Below are 8467 nucleotides of genomic sequence, written 5' to 3'. Positions count from 1 at the left end.
TCACCATGTAGGCACTAGGAGCTATATAGTACCTAGGTCTTCTGCAAGAGCAATACATGTATAGCTTTTAAACTCTGATTCATCTCACTAGCCTTTCTTACATATCTGTTTTAATCCTTGTGTGGTGTGGTGTGTTTTGTGTGTGTGTGTGTGTGTGTGTGTGTGTGTGTGTGTGGTTGTTATAACACTCATGTGCTGTGATATGTGTGGAGGACAACCATGGGTATCAGTCCTCACCTTCCTCCTTGAAACGGCCTCTCTTGTTATTACTAGGTTTGCTGGCCCTTGAGCTTCCAAGGATACTGCTATCTCTACCTATCTCAACTCACAGTAGGACCGCAGTGATAACACTTGTATGAACATCTGTTTCTAGCTTTACTTTTGGTTCTGGATATTTAAACTCAAGTTCTCACCTGTGAGTGGCAACTAGTTTCTTCACTGAACCATTTCCCAACTGCACCTTACATGTCTCTTTAAATGGTAGGTAGCTGTGTTGGCTAGTTTCATGCTAGCTTGGAATAAGAGAGAGACATCTTGGAAGAAGGAAATGCATTCAGCAGACTGTCCTGTGAGCAAGTCTGTGGTGCATTTTCTTGAATGGTGATTAATTTCACTAGAGGTAGTACCAGCCCTGGGATGATGTCCTGGATACTAGAATAAAAGCAGGTTGAGCAAGACATGAGGAGCAAGTCAGTAAGCAGCACTCTTCCATGGCCTCTATATCACCTACTGCCTCCAAGCTCCTTCCTTGAGTCCTTGCCCTGACTTATCTCAGTGACAGACTATAAGTTAAAATAAACTCTTTCCTCCTCAAGTTGCTTTTGATCACATGTGTTTGATTACAACAACAGAAACCTTAACTAAGACAATAGCCAAACCTATCATGTTGGGAATGTTTCAGCTTATTCTTACTCTTAACTCCACTTTTTGTGCAGTAGAATCAAAGCTAGGGTCTCTCAAGTCAGTCCCAGATCCCAGTGGCTGCCCCATCTTTATCCACACATTAGCTAGATGACCTTGCCTTACAGGATTCAAACAAGACAATTCTTTTGAAAGTTCTTTATGAATGAAATACCTTTGTTTGGTTTGATTCCTCAATTGGGATAGATGTGAGAGTTTCCCTGATACAAAGTACCTTGCATTCAGCCACTTGTGCAACTGAACTTTGTCCTGATCAGGATTTGGACTAATATCTTGTATATCCATGTTCGGAATTATTCCTTGCTCAGAATTGTCCCACTTCATAATCTTGTCTTAAAATGTAAAAGTTAAACTCCAGAGAATCAAATAACCCTATTTTACAAAGGGGTACAGAGCTAAACAAAGAATTTTCAAGTGGGGAATATCGAATGGCCAAGAAGCACCTGAAGAAATGTTCAACATCCTTAGTCATAAGGGAAATGCCAATCAAAACAATCCTGAGATTCCAACTCACACCAGTCAGAATGGCTAAGATTAAAAATGCAGGTGACAGCAGATGCTGGCGAGGATATGGAGAAAGAGGAACACTCCTCCATTGCTGATGGGATTGCAAGCTGGTACAACCACTCTGGAAATCAGTCTGGCGGTTCCTCAGAAATTAGACATAGTATTACCTGAGGACCCAGCGATAGCACTACTGGGCATATATCAAAAAGATTCTCTAACATATAACAAGAACACATGCCCCACTATATTCATAGCAGCCTTATTAATAAGAGCCAGAAGCTGGAAAGAACCCAGATGTCCCTCAACAGAGTAATAGATACAGAAAATGTGGTAATTTGCACAATGGAGTACTACACAGCTATTAAAAATGATGAATTCATGAAATTCTTAGGCAAATGGATGGAACTAGGAAATATCATCCTGAGTGAGGTAACCCAATTACAAAAGAACACACATGGTATGCACTCACTGATAAGTGTATATTAGCCAAGAAGTTCAGTATACCCAAAATACAATTCACAGACCACATGAAGCTCAAGAAGAAGGAAGACCAAAGTGTGGATGCTTAGGTCTTTCTTTGAAGGGGGATCAAAATATCCATGGGAGGAGATACAGAGGCAACGTGTGGAGCAGAGACTGAAGGAATCACCATCCAGAGACCTGTTAATGGGATCCATCCCATTAACAACCACCAAAACCAGAGACTATTGTGGATGCCAAAAATAGCTTTCTGACAGAAACCTGATATAGCTGTCTCCTGAGGGACTCTGCCAGTGCCTGAAAAATACAGAGGTGGATGCTCACAGTCATCTATTGGATGGAACACAGGGTCCCCAATGGAGGAGCTGGAGAAATGACCCAAGGAGCTGAAGGGTTTTGCAGCCCCATAGGAAGAACAACAATATCAACCAACCAGACCACCCCCCTCAGAGCTCCCAGGGACTAAACCACCAACCAAAGAGTACACATGGAAGGACCCATGGCTCCAGCCACATATATAGCAGAGGAATAACCTTATCTGGCATCAATGGGAGGAGAGGCCCTTGATCCTGTGAAGGCTGGATGCCCCAGTGTAGGGGAATTCGTGGGTGGGGAGGAGGGAGTGGTTGGGTCGGTGGGGAAGCACCCTCATAGGGGAAGGAGGAATGGGATAGAGGGTTTCTGGGGGGGGAGGGTGGGACCATGAAACAGGATAGCATTTTAAATGTAAATAAAATATCCAATCAAAAAACTGTAAAACGTGTAAAGCCACTATAGAAATCTGTATGGAGCTTTCTCAAAAAATGAAAAATGAACTATCATATGACCCAGCTATATCACTCCTGGGCATATACCCAACAGACTCTAAATCTGAAAACAGAAATACTTACAATCCCATATCTATTGTTTCACATTTTTCACAATAGCCAAGGTGTGGATCAGCTTAGACATCCATCAGCAAATGAGTGGATAAAGAAAATATGCTCCAGAAATATGGTGGACTTCTATCTACTCATGAAGAAAAATGAAACCAGGATATTTGATAGAAAAGAAAATTATTAAAAATAAATGAGGAAAACCAGGTTCAGATGAACAAATGAGGTATGTTTTCTCTCATATATGGTTGCTAAAATATATTCTTATTTATGTGTACATATGTAAATGTATGTATGTAGGTCATGAAGGTAGAATGAAATCTGTGTCTATAGATAGAAGGAGAATAGAAGTATTAAATGATGGGTGAGGGGACAAATGAGGATAAAGGTTACCTGTGACATGAAAGTTATTGGTGTAATGAGGAAAAGAAACCAACAAGAGGAAAGCAGGGTGATTGGGAGAGTGAAAAAGATGTTCACCAATGAGTAGCAAAGTAAGTCTGGGAGTGTCACGCCCAAACCCTTTCTTTTGTATAAAAACTAAAAAACCTTAAAGTAAAGTTCAAAAAAAAAGAAGAAATCTTTAATCAATGTAAATTGTACAAAATAAATAAAACTATAGATTTTTATCTCCCAGGATTATTCATCAGGTGGACAATCTGTTAACCACCTAGAATCTCAGCACAAAAGAGCTCTTGACACTCTTTCTTCTCCAGTCACTGCTGAAGGAAACTGGAAGCATGCAAGTTCAGAAAATTGGTGAAATGTTGTCTTACATCTTATCTTGTGTTAAGCTACTGTCTTAGTTTGCTTTCCATAGCTCTGATAAAGGGCATGACATGACCAAAAGCAATCTGGAAAGGAAAGGGTTTATTTCAGCTTTCATCTTGCAAGCCATCATGGAGGAAAATCAGGACAAGAACTCACAGAAGAAACCTGGAGGCAAGAAATAAAGCCAAGGCCACAGGGAAATGGAATTTACTAACTTGTTTCCATGGCTTGCTCTGCCTGCTTCTTGTTGTTGTTTTTTTAATATACCACTCAGGAACAGCTTCCCAGGAGTAGGACCATCCATAGTGGGATGGGCCCTTCTCAGCCAATTAATAAAAGGAAAAAGGCTTCTCAAACTTGCCAACATGAAATGGAAACTTCTGCTTTCTTTGGAGACTCAGTTGTGTCATGTGATGTATTTCTGGAAACTGTCTTATGAAAGGATATTTTTTTGCTGAAGCAGACATGTGGGAGGATGTTTTGCTGAGAACAGATGTGGTGTTTTTCTGGAAGCAGCCTGGAAAAAGGGCACGTGCTGTTTCGCTAGAGCAGATGTTTGAAAGAACACATGATGTTTGGAAAGGATATAAATATAACCCAACAGACAGTGGACTACAGTTTGTGGTATTGGTTCACCTTGCCACTCTTTGCTGGTTATCATTCATTGTGACTTCATAGAGAAAAATGCTACCAAAGGACTTCTGGTGGTGTTCTGGCCAAAGACTTGGGCCAACTGGCAGAGAATCATGGTTTCTTTTGTGAATGGTGTTTGCAAGTGAGTCGAGCTACCGCTGCTGATTCGTGTGAACCAAATTGCTAATATTCTGACAATGCAGATTAGATTTGCTACAATGAACTATTTCTAAACAGGTCTACATCCTCCTTTGCCCTATTACCCTTTCCTTTCCATTACCTCTGGTGGATGGTGAGCTACAAGGGAGCTTAAAGCACTTAAGTACCCTTATTAACAGTAGGTTTTAACCAACCAAAGAGCACACATGGTAGGACTTATGGCTCTAGCTGCATATGTAGCAGAGGATGGCCTAGTCGGTCATCAGTGGGAGGAGAGGCCCTTGGTCTTGTGAAGGAGCTATGCCCCAGTGTAGGGGAATGCCAGGGCCAGGAAGCGGGAGTGGGTGGGTTGGGGAGCAGGGGGAGGGTGAGGGGATAGAGGAAAGGTGTTTTTCAGAGGGGAAACCAGGAAAGGGGATAACATTTGAAATGTAAATAAAGAAAATATCCAGTAAAAAGTAGATTTTAAAAAATATAAGCTTATACTTACAGGCCAATTGTAAGGAGGTAATTTCTCAATTGAAATGTACTCTTCCCAGATGGCCCTAGCTTGTATGTAGTTGGCAAAAACATTAACCATCTCTGCCACCATTGACTGTTTTTCCAAGTAGTTCTGGTATGTGTGTGTGTGTGTGTGTGTGTGTGTGTGTGTGTGTGTGTGTGTGTTATAATGTACACGTGCACACTCCCATTCATAAAGACTAGTGGGGGATGTCAGAGCACTTGCCCTATTGTTCCCTGAAAACAGTCTCTCACTAAAGCTAGAGCTATGCTGGCAGCCAGCAAGGTTCAGTGATCTTTCTGACACCACTCTACCTCCCATAGTGATGGGATTATAGACATGAATGCAACCACACCTCACTTTTTAACATAAGCTCTCGGGAATCCATCTCAAATCTTCTTTCTTGCTCAGCAAGTACCTTTCCCCCACTGAACCATCTCGCCAACCAATAGTCTTTGATTTTACAAAAGTAATACATGTTGTACTGCAATATTATGTCACTTTTCCTAATGATCAAATCTCCTGTTCTTCCTCTGTCCACATATGTGCCACATTTAACTTTTTTTCTCATGGCAAGTTGTTTGATGTAAGACAATTGACAAACTCCTTGCTGTCTCTGTAACCCAATGGACCATGTTTCTTCTGACAAAGACAACAATCAGTGAAAATCAGCCTGCTGAGTTTTCTTTCTTTACCTCTTGTCTGAGAATGCATCTTGACTTCCATTAATCCAGAGCAATGGCCCCAGAGATGATTTCAATCATCTCCTTCGTGATGCCAGCCTGGTAGGTGCAATTGAACATCAACATCAATTTGGTAATCATGTCAGAAGGGCTCTTGCTGGAGCTGTTCACAGCCATCATCCTGGCCCTGTGCTAACTGTGGCAGACACCTTCAGGTAGCAGTAGATATCGTTGTTCAGATTGTACTTCTGGTAATTCTGCAGCACATAAGCATCCATGTCATCATAAATGTTCATGTTCTCAGCAGTTGCAATGATATTGATTGATAAATGGGCTTCTCTTCTGTCTTATAGGAGATAGCAGACTTGAACTGCTTAAAAATGATAAAGGCTTCATCATACACATATCCAGAATTTAACAATCCAAGGACAATGACTGACAAGTCTCTGAAAGTAGGGGGTTTTGCCCCACATCTTTGAATAATACCCAAAACTGGTCAGAGTGAGTCCCATAAAATATGCCCCTGATTTTTTTCACCAATCTAACTTCTTTTCCATCAGCTGTGATGGTAGTCACCAAAAACTGAATAGAAGTACTACAAAGCCCTGGATTTAAGGACTTACTAATAAAGAATTGTGTGTTTCTTTTTATCTCATACTCCTTATTATCAGCCTACTTTCTCATACAGAATCAAGGAACCTGTTTCATCCACTTCAGCCAGCTCCATCTCCCATTCAGCATGATATACTTCTCAGCTGGCACAGTTGTCATAGACTTGGTAATTTTCTGGATGTTTCTGATGCACTTCAGTCTCCTGGTAATATCTAAGTTCCAATGGTTCAAACTTAGAGCCATTGCAGCTGCAAGGCACAGGCCAAGAACCCTGCAATGCTCCCTGAGAACATGATGGAACCTTTAAGGTCAGGCAAAAGGGCCTCATTACACATGTGCAGAAGTTCCCAGCTCATTGACCCCTCTTAGCTTGTGTACTTAATTTTTAATTTTTAATTGTTTCCATGTTTCTAAATAACACACACACAGTTATCTTTTCATTCATTAGCATGGGACTACTGCCATCTTATAGTAGAAGATGAGGATTTATTCTACTTACAACATCATCCATACAACAATAGAGTTATACCACAATGCAAAGCTATCATATTGATATAGTGGAAACACATCCACTACTGACCCAAGGAGTTATGCTAAGATCACATTTTCCTCAGTGTTCAATGACATTTTTCAAGGAATTTGAGGTTATGTATTTCTTTTTCTTCCTTTGCACACTGTGACCAATCTAATATCTTGCAATCATCTTGCTTCCAGCAACACATGATCATGGGGTTCCTAAGCCCTTCTGACCCAATAATGATTGGTGGCCATAGTCAGAAAATCTGCTCACAAGCATAATATTGAAACAAAGTGTGAAGGGTTCTATGTTAGTTGTCTATGTCTGCCACAGCAGAGTACTATCATATGAACTTTGGATCTTTTTATAAAACATATGTTTCTACAGGTTTATTTCCTTTTATATTGTGCATATGAGTGTTTTACTTGCATGTGTATATGTGCATCACATGTATACAGTGCCTGTAGAGGCCAAAATAAGGCATAGATCTCATAGAACTAGCCTTAGGAAGAATTGTGAGGCACCATGGGGGTGCTAAGGACCAAACCCAGCTCCTCTGTAAGAACGGTTAGTACTCTAAACTACTGAGCCATCTCTCCAGGTCCAGAAAAATCCATTTATCATCTTTACTGTTCTGTAGATGTGACCTCAGTCTGGGGACAGTGTGGCTTGGGTAGTTTCTATGCTTTGAGTGTCACAATGTCTATGACATGATAACTGCATTTATATCTGGGGCTTAGGGATGGATTGGCTTTCATGCCTGTTCAGTTGTTCAAACAATTCACTCGCTTACCTTTATAGGACAGAGGTCTTCATTTCCTCACTGGATGCTAGCCAGAGGGCAATCTTTGCTTCTGCAGTCTGCCCTCATTCCTTTCTCACAGTTTTCATATCACCCTTCCCTCCAGCAAAAGGGGATGTAATGACTGGGACTTGCTCTCACATTTCACGTGTGACATTTCTTTTTCATTTTCGTCTTTTTTTTCTCTCTCTCTAGTTCTCTACCTACAGCCAAGAGAATTTCTGTGATTCCAATTAGCCTGCTCAGAATGCTCAGGATCAGCCTGCCTGTCTTAAGGTCTATAAACTGCTGAATTTTCAAACGTCCTTCTCACTACACAGCAGCATGTTTAGAGAATCCAGAGACTTGTGACCTGAATATCTTTGGTGGATATTCTGCCTACAAAAGATGCATCCAAGAAAATGAGTTGTTCTAAGCCAAAGTCTAGAAGGATGCGAAAACATGAAATTCTGGGCAGTTCACAATGATGGGGGCATGTATGAAAATTGTGTTGGAGTGGCAGGCGTTGGGCCAGGTGATAATGGGTGCTCAGTCTTTGAACTTTCCTGTGTTTCTGGCTTTACTTGTTCCTTTTGGGTTCCTTTGGGTACACTGTATCAGAATGTTACATCACAGCCTTGTCATAAGCTGGTTATTAAATATGTGTCCTTCTAATCTGACTCCTTGTGTTAGGTCCTCTACTCCAGCATGGTCTGCCTTGCTGCCAGCCTTCAGCCTTTCCCTTTACAGTTATCTCACTGCTTATTGTACTGGCAAGGAAGAATCTTTGCAACTAGAGGGTTAGCCATCTGGACTGCCATATGTAATCCCGTAAATCCTACTCTAATTGTCCCACAACACTGCTTTCTTCATGCCGTTGTGCTGTTCATTGGATCCTGATTCCTTTCCTTTGACTGCGGGACTCAAATCAAATGTGTGTGGACATATACACATACACATACACATACACACACACACACACACACACACACACACACACACACACACAAGTCAGAGGAAGACATC

The 8467-nt window shown here is 41.2% G+C and overlaps 1 long non-coding RNA gene and 1 pseudogene across 1 annotated transcript in view; one reads left to right on the top strand and one right to left on the bottom strand.

Moving 5' to 3' along the window:
• The window catches only part of LOC115063147, a 27465-nt gene that overhangs the window by 10667 nt on the left and 8331 nt on the right, over nt 1-8467 (top strand). Inside the window, exon 2 of the long non-coding RNA XR_003843036.1 lies at nt 2835-3009. This is a non-coding gene — a long non-coding RNA (uncharacterized LOC115063147). The remainder of the gene's footprint in view (nt 1-2834; nt 3010-8467) is intronic.
• LOC110314213 lies at nt 5574-6436 on the bottom strand (annotated as a pseudogene).

This window comes from Mus pahari, chromosome X, assembly GCF_900095145.1.
Source record: "Mus pahari chromosome X, PAHARI_EIJ_v1.1, whole genome shotgun sequence".
Taxonomy (NCBI): domain Eukaryota; kingdom Metazoa; phylum Chordata; class Mammalia; order Rodentia; family Muridae; genus Mus; species Mus pahari.
This window is presented reverse-complemented; position numbering and strand designations above follow the sequence as displayed.